Raw genomic sequence first — 22,104 nt, 5'->3', positions numbered from 1 at the left:
GTTCCTAATAATCCTTTAGGTGAGTGTATATGTATGTATGTGTATGTATGTCCAATTGCTTTGACAATACAAATGAAATGAATTGAGAGAGAGAGAGAGAGAGAGAGAGAGAGAGAGAGAGAGGAATATGAGCTCCTAAAAAACATTTGTTTTTATACATAAGCGGATTTAATTTGTCATTTACAAATGAATATATAGCACTATAAACATACACAGAAGACATGGAATAGAAATTCAGAAGAAAAAGTATTCAAAAAATAATAATTTTAAGAGAAACACAAAAAGAAGAAAGCAGAGAGACAGTTCAGGAAGAAAAGTCAGAAAAGAAAAGCTGAAGACAAGAATTGGAGGTAAGAGACAAATAATTAAACAAAAAAATATGTATTAATAAAATAAATAAGCATTCTCAGTAGTTGACTCAGCCAATGAAAATGCAGAGCTCCGATTTGAATAGAGTGACAGTAGGAGAGAGCCCAACTGCCACTGAGACTGATAGAAATCTTTCGAACAGCAGTCTGACTGCAGAGCTGCCTTTTGAAATCCGATACCCTGAAGACATTCGCTCTGCACAGGCTAAGAAGGACTACAAACAAGCTGTGATGAGAGCATCTCCTGAGACCCTCATCCTAGACTACACCGGTAAAGGAGAAAACAGGGTCAAGAACAATCTACTGTTCTACACCGCCTTTCACAAAACCCTGTGCCAGACATACCCCAATAACAACAAGAGGGGCATTAGCAGAGGCAGGCAGATCTCAGTGCTGGTAGAGAAAGACACAGACAGTGTGATGCTCACTTTTAATGTATACCACAACGGGACCATCATGGTGCAGGGCAGCGAGAGCAGCCTGGACCAATTAGCTCTCGGCTTCCACACCTCAAAGCAGCAGACTGAGGTAGAGAAACAAGAGCCAGAGCCGGCCACCCTGCAGTCTGCCCCCAGCCACACGGAGCCAGACAGTGCCCCATCTCCCACAGACTGCCCCCCTGTCTCCCCAAAACTCTCCAGCAACATTAAAACACTAAAGGAATGCCTATCAGTGCTGGAGCTGAAGTTTGCGGAGTTCAGGGACTAAAGATGCAGCACAAGGCTGAGATCCATGAGCTGAGAGCAGCAGTGAGAGACCTGGAGGAGCAGAGCCAAACCCTGAGGACGGAGCTGCGCAGAGCGAGGGAGGAGCTGACCTGGACACCCCAGCACAGCTAGCTGAGGAGCCTGCAGAGCCAGCTGGAGGAGCTAAGAGAGGAGCTACACATCACTGGAGCACAGAGACTGCACTGCACTGACCCCACAACACCTCCAACCCCTGACGCACCCACTGATCCACCCACACTCCCCACCACTCCTGACACACCCACTATCACCAGACCTGCCACTAATACACAACCCCCTGAAACGCCACTCCCCCAAAACACACCCGCTGCCCCCACCACTCCCGACGCAAACCCGGAGTGGCAGGTCAACGCAGAGGTGGTCATTCTGAGCGAATCCAATGGGAAGTTCCTGGTTGAGAGGCGCCTCTTCCCTGGGCGAAAAGTGAAAAAGCTTTGGTGCTCCACAGCACAGAGAGCCCTGGAGCTGCTCTCCAAGAGGAGGCTTTACCAAGTCAAACACATCCTCATCCACACCGGCACTAACGACCTGAGTGCCCGCAGGGGCGATGTGGCCTCAGCCCTGAGACAGGTAGCAACGAAAGCCACAGAGGAATTCCCAACTGCCAAAATTTCCATCTCCACACTGCTGCCCCGCACAGACGTGCCCCTGCACATCATCCAGGCCATCAACGCAGAAGTGTCCCGAAGATGTGCCCTCCTCCCCAACGTCCACCTGGCACACCACTGAGACATCCAGCCACATCACCTGTATGACCACGTCCACCTCAACAAGACGGGTGTGAGGATCATCTCAAAGGTCCTCAAGGACACAACCCTGGGCCGAAACCCCACACACCCCCACCTCGAGACCAGGAGCAAACCCCCCAGCCCCCGGCCACATCCCCAGCCACCGGCTCCACCCCAGCCCCAGCCCCTGAGACCCCGCGGCCCCATTCCCCACCCCCCCATCCCCAGAGGGCCCGTCCAGCACAGCAGAGCGGACAGCCGGGGACCAGCACAGCCACACAGCCACGCAGCAGCGGCTTCCAGAGCCTGGAGGCCCGATGCTGCCCAGCTGGCCCAGATAAGGCAACTCCTCAGTGTCATCTGTACCACACTGCTGAGTTAACTGAGCCTCAACACACATATATATGGTTGTGGAGATGGAGAGTAAGAAAAAATGTGATTTAATTATTCTGATATTTTGATGCAAAGATAAAATCTTTGTGTGATTATTATGTATATCCATATATAATTATTAATAGTAATATAATATCAGTTGTAGACCACAAATTAAACTTTCTTATGTAGAAGAGACAAGTATAATAAAATATATTAACATGTCCTTTAAAATAAGCAGTTGGAATATGCAGGGTTTACGCTCCTCAACTTTTGGAATGAAGAGCACAGGCCCTGAACTGATCAACACTGTAAATAGTTCAGATGTTTTCATTCTTGTAGAGACTTGGTGCTGTGCAGATATGTCTATACACTGGATGGATACAATGGATACAGGGAGCTGATTGTGCCCTCCTATAAAAAACCCAAAGTCAGGTGTGGCAGGGCCTCGTGGGGGATTATCGTGTGGTACAGGGAGGAGCTCCGAGCAGCCCTATGCCCAGTACAGAGAGGAGACACACACCTGTGGATGAAAATCAGAAAAGACACCCTACAAAATAACACAGATATATACCTATGTGCAATTTATATGCCACCCGCAGACTCCCCCTACTATAATGAGGAAGGCTTTCATGAGCTTCAAAACGAAATCTGCCACTTCCAGACCCTGGGCTCTGTACTGCTGTGTGGCGATCTCAATGCCAGGACTGGCAGAGAGATGGACTACATCAATACAGAGGGGAACACACACCTGTTCGGAGACTCCCCGCTGTGCCACACACACACCTCCACACTGACACAGCCACGACAGCGTGGTAAACAAGAGCAGGAAGCAGGTAGTGCGCCTATGTAAAAGCCTGGGTCTATATATCATCAATGGCAGGACCAGGGGGTACTCTCTGGGGAGATTCACATACTGCTCGGCTCTGGGCAGCAGTGTGGTGGACTACGCCATAACTGACCTGGACCCACAAGCCAACAATGCGTTTATAGTCAGACAACAATCTCCACTATCAGACCACAGCCAAATAACACTTTACCTAAAAAGATCAGCGCAGCCACAAGTCAGAGCCAAACTTCCCACAAAACTGGTCTCCCTGCCACCCAGTTAGAGATGGTCAGAGCCCAGCACAGAGAACTACACAAGAGCCCTGAATAGTGATGAGATTGAAAACATGTTAGACAGATATCAATCCTCACACTATCAAATAAACCAAAACGGAATAAACTCAGCCACCAAAACACTGAATGAAATATTTGAGAGACTGGCTTTAAAATCAAACATTAAAACAATTAAAAACCAAAATATGAAATCGTCTAAAAGAAAAAAAGAACAGTGGTGTGACCAGGAGTGTGAAACTTCTAGGAAACACCTGAGACATCTCTCCAACACTAAACACAGAGAGCCCGACAACCAGGAGGCTCGCCTCAGCTACTGCCAGGCCCTGCGGCACTACAAGCAACTCCTCAGTAAGAAAAAAGACCACTATATGGGCAGAATAAATACCCCAAAAACAAAAAATGAAATACCAATTCAAAATGGAGAAATCTGGAAAACACACTTTGAAAAACTTTACCAAAATGTTGAAAACAATCCAAAGCCAGAACAGGTTAAAATATTAAAAAACCTAAATAAATTGGAAGAAATCATTAAGAATAACCAAAATCCCTTAGATAACCCATTTACAATACAGGAACTAAAACATCAACTCAAAATCCTCAAACCCAGGAAAGCCAGCGGCCCCGACAGCATCAGCCCTGAGATGCTGAAGCACAGCAGCCCGCAGCTGCAGGAGGCTCTGCTCAAACTCTTTAACCTGGTGCTGAGAGCCGGGTGTTTCCCTGAGGTCGGGAATCAAGGATTGATCACCCCGATTTTTAAAAGTGGAGACAAATTAGACCCCAATAACTACTGGGGCAGCTGTGTGAGCAGTAACCTGGGGAAGGTGTTCTGCAGTATCATCAACGCCCAGATACTGGCCTTCCTTACCAAGCACAGTGTCCTGAATAAGAGTCAGATTGGCTTCCTACCAAAACACCGCACAACCGATCATATTTACACTCTACACACCCTCATAAATAAATATACCCAAAACAATAAAGGAAAAATATTTGCCTGTTTTGTAGACTTTAGAAAGGCATTTGACTCAATCTGGCACAAGGGATTATTTTATAAACTTCTACAGAGTGGTGTAGGGGGTAAAGTTTATGACATCATTAAATCAATGTATTCTGAAAACAAATGCGGAGTTCAAATTGGCAACTCAAGAACAGAGTTCTTCACTCAGGGGCGGGGAGTGAGACAGGGCTGCAGTCTGAGTCCAACACTGTTCAACATCTACATCATCGAGTTGGCCACAGTGTTGGAGCAGTCTGACGCCCGCAGCCTAACTCTCCATGACACAGAGATCAAGTTCCTGCTCTACGCAGACGACCTGGTGCTGCTGTCGCCCACAGAGCAGGGGCTTCAGCAAAACCTGGCGCTGCTAGAGCAGTACTGTCAGAAATGGGCCCTGGCAGTCAATCTGGACAAGACCAGAGTTATGGTTTTCCAGAAAAAAGCCCCATCTCAGGGAAACAGGTACCGCTTCACTCTGGGCAGCACTGGATTAGAGCACTGCACCAGATACAACTACCTTGGCCTGACCATCAGTGCGTCAGGGAGCTTCAGCCTGGCTATAAACGCATTAAAAGACAAGGCACGCCGGGCATTTTATGCCATAAAGACACAATTTGGGAAAACAACAATACCAATAACTATTTGGATTAAAATATTAAACTCCATCATCCAACCAATCCTGCTATATGGGAGCGAAGTGTGGGGTCCCCTCATGAACCTCAATAACAACAATTGGGACAAAAGCCCCATGGAAATATTCCACCTAGAATTTAATAAAAACATCTTACACGTACACAGAAACGCCCCCACGGCTCTGAGGCTCACAGAGCCCGAACACACAATGACCAAAACAACAACAATTGGGAAAATTGACATGTACCTGAAAAGCAAATACACAAAAGATTAGAGACACGAATTAGAATTACAAAACAAATTGGAATGCTACCGGGCCCTGAATAGAAACATTACATTGGCTGAATACTTAAAAATCCAAAATATAAAAGAGAGACAAAATCTAACTAAATACAGGCTCAGTGACCACAGCCTCGCCATTGAAAAAGGCCGCTACAGAAAATTCTGGGTTGCCAGAGAAGAGCGGCTGTGCAGCCAGTGTGACCTAGGGGAGGTCGAAACACAGGCGCATTTCCTGCTGTCCTGCCCTAAATACACAAAAATCAGGGAGACATACTTTAAAATATTAAAAATGCATATCCCTGAGTTCAGCATGATCCCCGATTGCTGCAAACTCCCCGTCCTGCTGGGAGAGGAGGAGCGCACTGCCTTCTTAGCAGCGCAATATGTATCCACCTGCCACAGCCTGCGAGACAGTGTGTAGACACCAGCCTGTGGCACTCCATTTGCAAAACAAAATAAAAACAGTGATTTTTCTGATGTCATGACACAAATTTTGATACAAACAACAAATATGGTTTATATCCTACTTAATTTTATTTCAATGTGTACTATATTTGTTCCACTGAATCTTGTATTGCAATGTTTTGTCTTGATTGATAGAACATTTGTATCTGCTTTGGCAATATTGTGATAGATCATTCCAATAAAGCACCTTTGAATTGAATTGAAATGAATTGACAGACAGACAGACACACGCACACACACACACACACACACACACACACACACACACAGAGCCAGCCAGCCAGACAGCCAGCCAGCTCAGCCATGACATCACGAGCCTCTCTCAGCTGACTGCTATGACATCACAGAGCACGTACATTCCGTTGCTTGCCGTCTGTCAACCACTCAGTCACTGCCAGCCAGACTGGCTGGCTGGCTGGATGGGGGGGCTGCTTGCTGCTGCTGCGTATCTTAGCAAGCTAATTTGCCTGACCGGCCTTCCTACTCCTATGCCCAAATGCCCACCTAAGCCCGATCTACTGTTCACCTGGATCACAGCTCCGCCCCAACAAGGCAGATCCTCCCAAAAATGGTACAAACTGATCCACGTTCCCCTCCACGGAAAGCTTTAGCCCAAAATAAGGGACACATTCTGTAACAACATAACGAATGCCCACCCAACCTGAGACAAAACTGAGAAAAAAGAAAAACGCTCAGTCCTCCTGGTGGAGGGACACACAGCCACCCTGGCTGCCCAATATGTCAGCGCCTACCACAGCCTGAGGGACACAGTGACACACGAGCACCGGCTGTAAATATAATGTAAATACTCGTTTGTAATGCATGTCATTGTATTTCAAAAAGGAATCTGGAAATAGTAAACCTATTTTCTTTATTTGAATGTATTAAAGATCACATTTTATTACATTTTCTTTTTCTGTACTTCATTACATTATATTGAGATCCATAATTCTATTATTTATTTTCCATATGTATGTATGTATGTATTATTGTATGGAAGGAAAGTTAGAAATGATTTTCTCAAACCTGTTTTTCTCTCTTGTATACTTAAGAAAGATAAGGTCAAGCTAGAAGGTCAGGAGGCCATAAGGTAGTTTGATTTCTGTTTGTTATTTACGATGAGAACCTTGGAGACAATGTCAAACGGTATGACCTACGTGCCTGTTCCTTAAAACCATGTGTAGATCTATGAACTCTGTTCTATAATGAAATATGTTCTGCTTAGTTAGCCTTTAAGATAACATAGTAATGATTTTCTAGCATGTATGTATGTATGTATGTATGTCCAATTGCTTTGACAATACAAATGAATTGAATTGAGAGGGAGAGAGAGAGAGAGAGAGAGAGACAGACAGACTGACAAACACAAACAGACACACACACACACACACAGACACACACACAGCCAGCCAGCCAGCCAGCCAGCCAGCTCAGCGATGACATCACAAGCCTCTCTCAGCTGACTGCTATGACATCACAGAGCATGAACATTCCGTTGCTTGCCGTCTGTCAACCACTCAGTCACTGCCAGCCAGACTGGCTGGCTGGCTGGATGGGGGGGCTGCTTGCTGCTGCTGTGTACCTTAGCAAGCTTATTTGCTTGACCGGCCTTCCTACTCCTCTGCCCACATGCCCACCTATGCCCGATCTGCTGTTCACCTGGATCACAGCTCCGCCCCAACAAGGCAGATCCTCCCAAAAATGGTACAAACTGATCCACGTTCCATTCCACAGAAAGCTTTAGCCCAAAATAAGGGACACATTCTGCCCAATATGTCAGCGCCAACCACAGCCTGAGGGACACAGTGACACACGAGCACCGGCTGTAAATATAATGTAAATACTCGTTTGTAATGCATGTCATTGTATTTCAAAAAAGGAATCTGGAAATGGTATACCTATTTTCTTTATTTGTATGTATTAAAGATCACATTTTATTACATTTTCTTTTTCTGTACGTCATTACATCTTATTGTGATTCATAATTCTATTATTTATTTTCCGTGTATATGTATGTATGTATGTATTGTGACAAACCAAGGGGCAGGGTCATACATGGCAGATATGTCAGGCCAGGTCTGCTGCAAGGTGTGTACTCTAGGGTAGAATACCGACCCTAGGCAACTACACTCCCCAGAAACCCTCAGGCAGCCATTCTAGCACCTAATGTGGTCACTTGGTGTTACTTCCTCAATTATTCACCAGGTATATAAGGCGGGCCTGAGAGAGAGAGAAGTGAGAGACAATAGGGTGAGTTATCTGGAAAACAGAGGTAGCTCATAAGGAGAAAGCCAAGACTTATTTATTCCAGACTTTGTTTAAAATAGAATGATTATGTAAGATTAGTTACAACTCCAGTGTGAGTTAGGTTTTGTTTTCAGATTTGTTTTGTTTGAAGTAAACATACAGGCACAGCCCTGTATTTGCAACCTCCTCCCTGGGTCATGACTGGTTTTTACTCCTAAGAAGATCACAGAGAAGACCCGCACATGTGTACAGCCAAGGCGTTTTGTCACATTTGGTGTAGAATGCGGGCAGCACCTCATGAAACCCAGACTGGCTGAGTGAATTTTTTTATCCAAAAAAATAAAACTACAGGCTGTAATAGCCCAACAGGAAGCGACCAGGGTGCAGCAGGTGGCTCACCAGGATGCTATGCGGATGCATCAGGAAGCACTGCAGGTCCAGCATGATACAAATAAAATGTTTAGAGAAGAGCAGGAAAAGGTGACTAAAGAGCTGAAAGAGAGTGTTGAAGCACTTGCAACCAGGATTGGGCCACAGGGGGCTGCAACCCATTCCACTCCCCGCACCAATCACTTTCTGCAGAAAATGACAAAACAGGACGATGTTGAGGCCTTCCTTATGACCTTTGAGAGGACAGCAGAGAGAGGGATGGCCAAAAGATTCCTGGGCAGGGCTTGTGGCACCTTATCTGGCAGGGGATGCACAGAAAGCGTACTTTGATCTGGAGCTGAAGGACGCCCAGGACTATGATAAATTGAAAGCGGAGATAATGACCCGATTGGGCGTGACCACCGCAGTGAGGGCACATCGGTTTCAGCAGTGGGCCTACCAACCAGGACAACCAATCCGAACGCAGATGTTTGATCTGATCCATCTGGCCAGGAAATGGCTACAGCCAGAGGTCCATTCATCAGCCGAGGTGGTGGAGGCCATAGTCCTTGACAACTACCAACGCTGTTTTTCCCAAGGACGTTCGACGCTGGGTTGGCCAGAATGAGGTGCTGTCCGCTGACACCTTGGTGGCCATTGTAGAGCGGTTCTATACAGCCGGAGCAGCAGAGCATGTACCGGAGGTTAAAAACTCGTTCCCCAGGCCATGACGAACCAGCGGACCGGGTAAGATGGTTCCAAAGTACTCTGGGAAACATGACGCGCTGGGTTGGAAGAAAAGAGCAAGACTGGGGGGGGCAAAGGTGGGGCCTAAAGCCGAGACTAAGGGTTATAGGGGGTCACCATCACAACCAATTGTCTGCTACAATTGTGACAAAGTAGGACATATTGCGGCCCACTGCCCAGGTAGAGAGGAACCAATGCAATGTAATGTGTGTGATATGGGGAAAGAGAAACCGGTATTTTATGCCTGCCCTGTTGGGACGGATGTTTTCATAGGCGGAGTACCTAATCCAAAACACATGTGTACAGTGATAGTCGATGAGAAAGAAGTGGCTGCTCTACTCGACTCTGGCAGTATGGTTACACTGGTCACAGAAAAATTAGTAGCGACCAACAAGCTGGATAGACATCAGGAGCTCAGTATCACATGCACACATGGTGACACACGCCCCTATCCCACAGCCCTTGTAAACATACAGACAGAGGCCGGGAAACTAGATTACGAAGTCGGTGTGGTACCCAACATGCCATATGATGTGATACTGGGACGATATTTTCCTAATTTTGGAAAACTAGATAGAAAACATAGTAAATTGGAAATGCACACTGAAAACTGTAAGCCAGAAGTTGCCTCGATCCCACAACTAGAGCTAAAAGTAGACCTGGTTCCAGTTGAGTCGACAGTGAAGGTTTTGGTTGGGGAAAATTAAACTGAAAACATAGGGGTGGAATGTAGTGACGTAGATGACCCTATGGAGGGTGAGGAACCCAGCACTAGCAGGGTGGGTGAGAATCCATTCATAGAGACCCCTGAAGCTGACAATGTAGAAGTGTCAGTGTTAGAGGGACTCCCCACTGATTTTGGCAGCGCACAGGTGCGAGATCTCACTCTACACTATGCTAAAGAAAATGTGAAGGTAGTAAATGGGACCCCTATGACTACTGCAGACCCGCCAACAGCTTATCCTTATTTTATGGTAAAAAATGACCTATTGTACCGTGTAAATAAGATAGGGGTGGACATTGTGGAGCAATTGCTAGTTCCCACCCCATTCAGACGAACAGTTCTCAATCTGGCACATGGGCATATCCTGGGGGGACATCTGGGGATGGACAAAACCAAGGATAGACTCCTGAGGAGGTTTTACTGGCCAGGCGTACATGCAGACGTGACAGAACATTGTAGCTCATGTCCTGAATGTCAACTACATGCTCCTAAACCAGCCTTCAGAAGCCCACTGGTCCCTTTGCCCATCATAGAGACCCCCTTTGCTAGGATAGCTATGGATGTGGTGGGACCTCTCCCGAAATCAGCCAGAGGGCATCAGTATATACTGGTTATTTTGGATTATGCCACCAGGTACCCAGAAGCCATTCCACTGCGGACCATGGCTTCAAAAGGTATTGCAAAAGAGCTAATGTTGATGTGTAGTAGGGTGGGGATACCGAGGGAGATATTAACAGATCAGGGCACACCCTTTATGTCTAAGGTTATGACCGATCTGTGTAAATTGTTGCAGGTTAAGCAGTTGAGAACATCAGTCTACCACCCACAAACAGATGGGTTGGTTGAGAGATTTAATAGGACCCTGAAGTCCATGCTAAGAAAGGTAATCGATAAGGATGGGAAAAATTGGGAATTCATGCTGCCCTACTTGATGTCTGCCATTAGGGAAGTCCCACAGGCTTCCCTGGGCTTTTCGCCTTTTGAACTGTTATATGGGAGGCACCCCAGGGGGATATTAGACATAGCCCGTGAAACGTGGGAACACGAGTCCACTCCTTTCCGGAGTGTAGTCGAGCACATCAATGCTATGCAAGAGAGAATAGCCACAGTCACTCCCATTGTGAGAGAGCACCTAAGGCAGGCACAGGAACACCAACAATTCGCCTATAATCGTCAGGCTACACTGAGGGTGTTCCAGCCTGGTGATAGGGTGTTGGTGTTGGTTCCCACTGTAGAATGTAAATTTCTGGCTACGTGGATGGGACCTTATGAGATTATAGAGCGAATACGGGAAGTGAACTATAAGGTTCAGCAACCCGGCCGCCGACCCCCAGAACAAATATATCATGTCAACTTAATAAAAGCCTGGAAGGACAGGGAAGTGTTGATGTTGACTTACCCCCCTCAGCCACTAGGGACACCGAAGGTGAATATTGCAGCTGCCTTGTCACCTGACCAGTTGAAGGAGGTGAACGACTTGATAATACGTAATAGGGAAGTTTTCTCAGGCATACCGGGGCGTACCCATTTAGTCGCTCACAACATTGTGTCTCTCCCAGGAAAGAAGGTAAATATGAGGCCTTACAGGGTACCAGAAGCTCGCAGGAACACTATTAGAAATGAGGTTAAGGAAATGCTGGAGGCAGGGGTTATTGAAGAATCCCACAGTGAGTGGTCCAGCCCTATAGTCATGGTTTCCAAACCTGATGGCTCCTGGAGATTCTGTAATGATTTTAGAAAGGTTAATGAAATTTCAAAGTTTGATGCATACCCAATGCCCCGAGTAGATGAATTGTTAGAGAATATTGGGAATGCTCGCTATATTTCAACTATTGACTTAGCCAAGGGCTACTGGCAGATTCCCTTGACCCCGGGTGCCAAAGAAAAAACAGCCTTTGCAACCCCAGATGGTCTGTTTCACTACACAGTGATGCCCTTTGGCCTGCATGGTGCTCCTGCCACCTTTCAAAGGTTGATGGACCACATACTTAGACCACACAGGACGTATGCGGCAGCATATTTAGATGATGTGGTCATTCACAGTCCAGATTGGGAATCACATTTGTCTCAGCTCCAAGCGGTATTGGATTCAATACATGCAGCAGGCCTGATGGCTAATCCAACCAAATGCAATTTGGGGTTGGAAGAGGCCAAATACTTGGGCTATACAGTAGGGAGGGGTATGGTGAAACCCCAAATATCCAAGGTTGAAGCCATAAACTCTTGGCCTAGGCCTGTCAATAAAAAGCAGGTTAGGGCATTTTTAGGGTTAACTGGGTATTACCGGAGGTTTATTCCCAACTATGCTACCTTAGCGGCCCCTCTGACTGATATGACTAAGGCTACAGAACCCAATATGGTTAGATGGGGTGATACAGCAAACCGGGCTTTCCGGAGCCTACAGGAGGCGCTCTGCCGCAACCCCGTTTTAATGGTACCTGACTTTCAGAAAGAATTTATAGTCCAGACGGACGCCTCTGAGGTGGGGATCGGAGTGGTTTTGTCCCAAAGAATGGGTGATCACGAACACCCGGTGTTGTTCCTTAGCAGAAAGTTGGAATCCAATGAAATAAATTATTTGGTAGTTGAAAAAGAATGTTTGGCAGTGAAGTGGGCTTTGGACAGTCTTCGATACTATTTGTTGGGCAGGCACTTCACCCTGATCACTGACCATGCCCCCCTCACTTGGATGCATCGTTCGAAAGACAGGAATGCCCGTGTGATGAGGTGGTTTTTGAGTCTCCAACATTTTCATTTCACCCTGCAGCACAGGCCAGGGAAGGCCATGGGGAATGTTGATGGGCTGTCCCGGGTGCATGCTTTTTTGCGGCTGTCGCTCGACCTATGGGGTCGCAGCTGGGGGGGAGGATGTGGGACAAACCAAGGGGCAGGGTCATACATGGCAGATATGTCAGGCCAGGTCTGCTGCAAGGTCTGCACTCTAGGGAAGAAAACCGACCCTAGACAACTACACTCCCCAGAAACCCTCAGGCAGCCTAATGTGGTCACTTGGTGCTACTTCCTCAATTATTCACCAAGTATATAAGGCGGAAAGATAGAGTCAAGCTAGAAGGTCAGGCCAGAAGCTAGTTTGATTTCTGTTTGTTATTTACGATGAGAACCTTGGAAACAATGTCAAACGGTATGACCTACGTGCCTGTTCCCTAAAACCATGTGTAGACCTATGGACTCTGTTCTATAATGATATATGTTCTGCTTAGTTAGCCTTTAAGATAACATAGTAATGACTTTCTAGCATGTATGCATGTATGTATGTATATATATATATATATATATGTATGTATGAATGTATGTATGTCCAATTGCTTTGACAATACAAATGAATTGAATTGAGAGGGAGAGAGAGAGAGAGAGAGAGAGAGAGAGAGAGAGAGAGAGAGACAGACAGACTGAAAAACAGACAAACAGACACACACACACACACACAGACATACACACACACACACAGAGCCAGCCAGCCAGCCAGCTCAGCGATGACATCACGAGCCTCTCTCAGCTGACTGCTATGACATCACAGAGCACGTACATTCCGTTGCTTGCCGTCTGACAACCACTCAGTCACTGCCAGCCAGACTGGCTGGCTGGCTGGATGTGGGGGATGCTTGCTGCTGCTGCGTACCTTAGCAAGCTTATTTGCTTGACCGGCCTTCCAACTCCTCTGCCCACATGCCCACCTATGCCCGATCTGCTGTTCACCTGGTCACAGCTCCGCCCCAACAAGGCAGATTCTCCCAAAAATGGTACAAACTGATCCACGTTCCCCTCCACGGAAAGCTTTAGCCCAAAATAAGGGACAAATTCTGTAACAACATAATGGATGCCCACCCAACCTGTGACAAAACTGAGAAAAAAGAAAAACGCCAGTCCTCCTGGGGGAGGGACACACAGCCACCCTGGCTGCCCAATATGTCAGCGCCTACCACAGCCTGAGGGACACAGTGACACACGAGCACCGGCTGTAAATATAATGTAAATACTTGTTTGTTATGCATGTCATTGTATTTCAAAAAAGGAATCTGGAAATTTTTTTACATTTTCATTTTCTGTACTTCATTACATCTTATTGTGATTCATAATTCTATTATTTATTTTCCGTGTAGATGTATGTATGTATGTATGTATGTATGTATGTATGTATGTATATGTATGTATGTCCAATTGCTTTGACAATACAAATGAATTGAATTGAGAGGGAGAGAGAGAAAGAGAGCGAGAGAGAGAGAGAGAGAGAGAGAGAGAGAGAGAGAGGAATTTGAGCTCCTAAAAAACATTTGTTTTTATACATAAGCGGATTTAATTTGTGATTTACAAATGAATATATAGCACTATAAACATACACAGAAGACATGGAATAGAAATTCAGAAGAAAAAGTATTCAAAAAATAATAATTTTAAGAGAAACACAAAAAGAAGAAAGCAGAGAGAAAGTTCAGGAAGAAAAGTCAGAAAAGAAAAGCTGAAGACAAGAATTGGAGGTAAGAGACAAATAATTAAACAAAAAAATATGTATTAATAAAATAAATAAGCATTCTCAGTAGTTGACTCAGCCAATGAAAATGCAGAGCTCCGATTTGAATAGAGTGACAGTAGGAGAGAGCCCAATTGCCACTGAGACTGATAGAAATCTATCGAACAGCAGTCTGACTGCAGAGCTGCCTTTTGAAATCCGATACCCTGAAGACAGGACTACAAACAAGCTGTGATGAGAGCATCTCCTGAGACCCTCATCCTAGACTACACCGGTAAAGGAGAAAACAGGGTCAAGAACAATCTACTGTTCTACACCGCCTTTCACAAAACCCTGTGCCAGACATACCCCAATAACAACAAGAGGGGCATTAGCAGAGGCAGGCAGATCTCAGTGCTGGTAGAGAAAGACACAGACAGTGTGATGCTCACTTTTAATGTATACCACAACGGGACCATCATGGTGCAGGGCAGCGAGAGCAGCCTGGACCAATTAGCTCTCGGCTTCCACACCTCAAAGCAGCAGACTGAGGTAGAAAAACAAGAGCCAGAGCCGGCCACCCTGCAGTCTGCCCCCAGCCACACGGAGCCAGACAGTGCCCCATCTCCCACAGACTGCCCCCCTGTCTCCCCAAAACTCTCCAGCAACATTAAAACACTAAAGGAATGCCTATCAGTGCTGGAGCTGGAGTTTGCGGAGTTCAGGGAGCAGACCTTGAGCACCCTGGCCCAGACCTCCTTGTGCAATCAGCTCCGGGATGAGATGCACAGACTAAAGATGCAGCACAAGGCTGAGATCCATGAGCTGAGAGCAGCAGTGAGAGACCTGGAGGAGCAGAGCCAAACCCTGAGGACGGAGCTGCGCAGAGCGAGGGAGGAGCTGACCAGGACACCCCAGCACAGCTAGCTGAGGAGCCTGCAGAGCCAGCTGGAGGAGCTAAGAGAGGAGCTACACATCACTGGAGCACAGAGACTGCACTGCACTGACCCCACAACACCTCCAACCCCTGACGCACCCACTGATCCACCCACACTCCCCACCACTCCTGACACACCCACTATCACCAGACCTGCCACTAATACACAACCCCCTGAAACGCCACTCCCCCAAAACACACCCGCTGTCCCCACCACTCCCGACGCAAACCCGGAGTGGCAGGTCAACGCAGAGGTGGTCATTCTGAGCGAATCCAATGGGAAGTTCCTGGTTGAGAGGCGCCTCTTCCCTGGGCGAAAAGTGAAAAAGCTTTGGTGCTCCACAGCACAGAGAGCCCTGGAGCTGCTCTCCAAGAGGAGGCTTTGCCAAGTCAAACACATCCTCATCCACACCGGCACTAACGACCTGAGTGCCCGCAGGGGCGATGTGGCCTCAGCCCTGAGACAGGTAGCAACGAAAGCCACAGAGGAATTCCCAACTGCCAAAATTTCCATCTCCACACTGTTGCCCCGCACAGACGTGCCCCTGCACATCATCCAGGCCATCAACGCAGAAGTGTCCCGAAGATGTGCCCTCCTCCCCAACGTCCACCTGGCACACCACTGAGACATCCAGCCACATCACCTGTATGACCACGTCCACCTCAACAAGACGGGTGTGAGGATCATCTCAAAGGTCCTCAAGGACACAACCCTGGGCCGAAACCCCACACACCCCCACCTCGAGACCAGGAGCAAACCCCCCAGCCCCTGGCCACATCCCCAGCCACCGGCTCCACCCCAGCCCCAGCCCCTGAGACCCCGCGGCCCCATTCCCCACCCCCCCATCCCCAGAGGGCCCGTCCAGCACAGCAGAGCGGACAGCCGGGGACCAGCACAGCCACACAGCCACGCAGCAGCGGCTTCCAGAGCCTGGACGCCCGATGCTGCCCAGCTGGCCCAGATAAGGCAACTCCTCAGTGTCATCTGTACCACACTGCTGAGTTAACTGAGCCTCAACACACATATATATGGTTGTGGAGATGGAGAGTAAGAAAAAATGTGATTTAATTATTCTGATATTTTGATGCAAAGATAAAATCTTTGTGTGATTATTATGTATATCCATATATAATTATTAATAGTAATATAATATCAGTTGTAGACCACAAATTAAACTTTCTTATGTAGAAGAGACAAGTATAATAAAATATATTAACATGTCCTTTAAAATAAGCAGTTGGAATATGCAGGGTTTACGCTCCTCAACTTTTGGAATGAAGAGCACAGGCCCTGAACTGATCAACACTGTAAATAGTTCAGATGTTTTCATTCTTGTAGAGACTTGGTGCTGTGCAGATATGTCTATACACTGGATGGATACAATGGATACAGGGAGCTGATTGTGCCCTCCTATAAAAAACCCAAAGTCAGGTGTGGCAGGGCCTCGTGGGGGATTATTGTGTGTTACAGGGAGGAGCTCCGAGCAGCCCTATGCCCAGTACAGAGAGGAGACACACACCTGTGGATGAAAATCAGAAAAGACAAAATAACACAGATATATACCTATGTGCAATTTATATGCCACCCGCAGACTCCCCCTACTATAATGAGGAAGGCTTTCATGAGCTTCAAAACGAAATCTGCCACTTCCAGACCCTGGGCTCTGTACTGCTGTGTGGCGATCTCAATGCCAGGACTGGCAGAGAGATGGACTACATCAATACAGAGGGGAACACACACCTGTTCGGAGACTCCCCGCTGTGCCACACACACACCTCCACACTGACACAGCCACGACAGCGTGGTAAACAAGAGCAGGAAGCAGGTAGTGCGCCTATGTAAAAGCCTGGGTCTATATATCATCAATGGCAGGACCAGGGGGTACTCTCTGGGGAGATTCACATACTGCTCGGCTCTGGGCAGCAGTGTGGTGGACTACGCCATAACTGACCTGGACCCACAAGCCAACAATGCGTTTATAGTCAGACAACAATCTCCACTATCAGACCACAGCCAAATAACACTTTACCTAAAAAGATCAGCGCAGCCACAAGTCAGAGCCAAACTTCCCACAAAACTGGTCTCCCTGCCACCCAGTTAGAGATGGTCAGAGCCCAGCACAGAGAACTACACAAGAGCCCTGAATAGTGATGAGATTGAAAACATGTTAGACAGATATCAATCCTCACACTATCAAATAAACCAAAACGGAATAAACTCAGCCACCAAAACACTGAATGAAATATTTGAGAGACTGGCTTTAAAATCAAACATTAAAACAATTAAAAACCAAAATATGAAATCGTCTAAAAGAAAAAAAGAACAGTGGTGTGACCAGGAGTGTGAAACTTCTAGGAAACACCTGAGACATCTCTCCAACACTAAACACAGAGAGCCCGACAACCAGGAGGCTCGCCTCAGCTACTGCCAGGCCCTGCGGCACTACAAGCAACTCCTCAGTAAGAAAAAAGACCACTATATGGGCAGAATAAATACCCCAAAAACAAAAAATGAAATACCAATTCAAAATGGAGAAATCTGGAAAACACACTTTGAAAAACTTTACCAAAATGTTGAAAACAATCCAAAGCCAGAACAGGTTAAAATATTAAAAAACCTAAATAAATTGGAAGAAATCATTAAGAATAACCAAAATCCCTTAGATAACCCATTTACAATACAGGAACTAAAACATCAACTCAAAATCCTCAAACCCAGGAAAGCCAGCGGCCCCGACAGCATCAGCCCTGAGATGCTGAAGCACAGCAGCCCGCAGCTGCAGGAGGCTCTGCTCAAACTCTTTAACCTGGTGCTGAGAGCCGGGTGTTTCCCTGAGGTCGGGAATCAAGGATTGATCACCCCGATTTTTAAAAGTGGAGACAAATTAGACCCCAATAACTACTGGGGCAGCTGTGTGAGCAGTAACCTGGGGAAGGTGTTCTGCAGTATCATCAACGCCCAGATACTGGCCTTCCTTACCAAGCACAGTGTCCTGAATAAGAGTCAGATTGGCTTCCTACCAAAACACCGCACAACCGATCATATTTACACTCTACACACCCTCATAAATAAATATACCCAAAACAATAAAGGAAAAATATTTGCCTGTTTTGTAGACTTTAGAAAGGCATTTGACTCAATCTGGCACAAGGGATTATTTTATAAACTTCTACAGAGTGGTGTAGGGGGTAAAGTTTATGACATCATTAAATCAATGTATTCTGAAAACAAATGCGGAGTTCAAATTGGCAACTCAAGAACAGAGTTCTTCACTCAGGGGCGGGGAGTGAGACAGGGCTGCAGTCTGAGTCCAACACTGTTCAACATCTACATCATCGAGTTGGCCACAGTGTTGGAGCAGTCTGACGCCCGCAGCCTAACTCTCCATGACACAGAGATCAAGTTCCTGCTCTACGCAGACGACCTGGTGCTGCTGTCGCCCACAGAGCAGGGGCTTCAGCAGAACCTGGCGCTGCTAGAGCAGTACTGTCAGAAATGGGCCCTGGCAGTCAATCTGGACAAGACCAGAGTTATGGTTTTCCAGAAAAAAGCCCCATCTCAGGGAAACAGGTACCGCTTCACTCTGGGCAGCACTGGATTAGAGCACTGCACCAGATACAACTACCTTGGCCTGACCATCAGTGCGTCAGGGAGCTTCAGCCTGGCTATAAACGCATTAAAAGACAAGGCACGCCGGGCATTTTATGCCATAAAGACACAATTTGGGAAAACAACAATACCAATAACTATTTGGATTAAAATATTAAACTCCATCATCCAACCAATCCTGCTATATGGGAGCGAAGTGTGGGGTCCCCTCATGAACCTCAATAACAACAATTGGGACAAAAGCCCCATGGAAATATTCCACCTAGAATTTAATAAAAACATCTTACACGTACACAGAAACGCCCCCACGGCTCTGAGGCTCACAGAGCCCGAACACACAATGACCAAAACAACAACAATTGGGAAAATTGACATGTACCTGAAAAGCAAATACACAAAAGATTAGAGACACGAATTAGAATTACAAAACAAATTGGAATGCTACCGGGCCCTGAATAGAAACATTACATTGGCTGAATACTTAAAAATCCAAAATATAAAAGAGAGACAAAATCTAACTAAATACAGGCTCAGTGACCACAGCCTCGCCATTGAAAAAGGCCGCTACAGAAAATTCTGGGTTGCCAGAGAAGAGCGGCTGTGCAGCCAGTGTGACCTAGAGGAGGTCGAAACACAGGCGCATTTCCTGCTGTCCTGCCCTAAATACACAAAAATCAGGGAGACATACTTTAAAATATTAAAAATGCATATCCCTGAGTTCAGCATGATCCCCGATTGCTGCAAACTCCCCGTCCTGCTGGGAGAGGAGGAGCGCACTGCCTTCTTAGCAGCGCAATATGTATCCACCTGCCACAGCCTGCGAGACAGTGTGTAGACACCAGCCTGTGGCACTCCATTTGCAAAACAAAATAAAAACAGTGATTTTTCTGATGTCATGACACAAATTTTGATACAAACAACAAATATGGTTTATATCCTACTTAATTTTATTTCAATGTGTACTATATTTGTTCCACTGAATCTTGTATTGCAATGTTTTGTCTTGATTGATAGAACATTTGTATCTGCTTTGGCAATATTGTGATAGATCATGCCAATAAAGCACCTTTGAATTGAATTGAAATGAATTGACAGACAGACAGACACACGCACACACACACACACACACACACACACACACACACACACACAGAGCCAGCCAGCCAGACAGCCAGCCAGCTCAGCCATGACATCACGAGCCTCTCTCAGCTGACTGCTATGACATCACAGAGCACGTACATTCCGTTGCTTGCCGTCTGTCAACCACTCAGTCACTGCCAGCCAGACTGGCTGGCTGGCTGGATGGGGGGGCTGCTTGCTGCTGCTGCGTATCTTAGCAAGCTAATTTGCCTGACCGGCCTTCCTACTCCTATGCCCAAATGCCCACCTAAGCCTCGTTTGTAATGCATGTCATTGTATTTCAAAAAGGAATCTGGAAATAGTAAACCTATTTTCTTTATTTGAATGTATTAAAGATCACATTTTATTACATTTTCTTTTTCTGTACTTCATTACATTATATTGAGATTCATAATTCTATTATTTATTTTCCGTATGTATGTATGTATGTATGTATTATTGTATGGAAGGAAAGTTAGAAATGATTTTCTCAAACCTGTTTTTCTCTCTTGTATACTTAAGAAAGATAAGGTCAAGCTAGAAGGTCAGGAGGCCATAAGGTAGTTTGATTTCTGTTTGTTATTTACGATGAGAACCTTGGAGACAATGTCAAACGGTATGACCTACGTGCCTGTTCCTTAAAACCATGTGTAGATCTATGAACTCCGTTCTATAATGAAATATGTTCTGCTTAGTTAGCCTTTAAGATAACATAGTAATGATTTTCTAGCATGTATGTATGTATGTATGTATGTCCAATTGCTTTGACAATACAAATGAATTGAATTGAGAGGGAGAGAGAGAGAGAGAGAGAGAGAGAGAGAGAGAGAGAGAGAGAGAGACAGACAGACAGACAGACTGACAAACACAAACAGACACACACACACACACACACACACACACACACAGACACACACACAGCCAGCCAGCCAGCCAGCCAGCCAGCTCAGCGATGACATCACAAGCCTCTCTCAGCTGACTGCTATGACATCACAGAGCATGAACATTCCGTTGCTTGCCGTCTGTCAACCACTCAGTCACTGCCAGCCAGACTGGCTGGCTGGCTGGATGGGGGGGCTGCTTGCTGCTGCTGTGTACCTTAGCAAGCTTATTTGCTTGACTTACTCCTCTGCCCACATGCCCACCTATGCCCGATCTGCTGTTCACCTGGATCACAGCTCCGCCCCAACAAGGCAGATCCTCCCAAAAATGGTACAAACTGATCCACGTTCCCCTCCACAGAAAGCTTTAGCCCAAAATAAGGGACACATTCTGCCCAATATGTCAGCGCCAACCACAGCCTGAGGGACACAGTGACACACGAGCACCGGCTGTAAATATAATGTAAATACTCGTTTGTAATGCATGTCATTGTATTTCAAAAAAGGAATCTGGAAATGGTATACCTATTTTCTTTATTTGTATGTATTAAAGATCACATTTTATTACATTTTCTTTTTCTGTACTTCATTACATCTTATTGTGATTCATAATTCTATTATTTATTTTCCGTGTATATGTATGTATGTATGTATTGTGACAAACCAAGGGGCAGGGTCATACATGGCAGATATGTCAGGCCAGGTCTGCTGCAAGGTGTGTACTCTAGGGTAGAATACCGACCCTAGGCAACTACACTCCCCAGAAACCCTCAGGCAGCCATTCTAGCACCTAATGTGGTCACTTGGTGTTACTTCCTCAATTATTCACCAGGTATATAAGGCGGGCCTGAGAGAGAGAGAAGTGAGAGACAATAGGGTGAGTTATCTGGAAAACAGAGGTAGCTCATAAGGAGAAAGCCAAGACTTATTTATTCCAGACTTTGTTTAAAATAGAATGATTATGTAAGATTAGTTACAACTCCAGTGTGAGTTAGGTTTTGTTTTCAGATTTGTTTTGTTTGAAGTAAACATACAGGCACAGCCCTGTATTTGCAACCTCCTCCCTGGGTCATGACTGGTTTTTACTCCTAAGAAGATCACAGAGAAGACCCGCACATGTGTACAGCCAAGGCGTTTTGTCACATTTGGTGTAGAATGCGGGCAGCACCTCATGAAACCCAGACTGGCTGAGTGAATTTTTTTATCCAAAAAAAAAAAACTACAGGCTGTAATAGCCCAACAGGAAGCGACCAGGGTGCAGCAGGTGGCTCACCAGGATGCTATGCGGA

The sequence above is a fragment of the Amia ocellicauda genome, unplaced genomic scaffold (assembly GCF_036373705.1).
Source record: "Amia ocellicauda isolate fAmiCal2 unplaced genomic scaffold, fAmiCal2.hap1 HAP1_SCAFFOLD_103, whole genome shotgun sequence".
Classification (NCBI taxonomy): Eukaryota; Metazoa; Chordata; class Actinopteri; order Amiiformes; family Amiidae; genus Amia; species Amia ocellicauda.
This window is presented reverse-complemented; position numbering follows the sequence as displayed.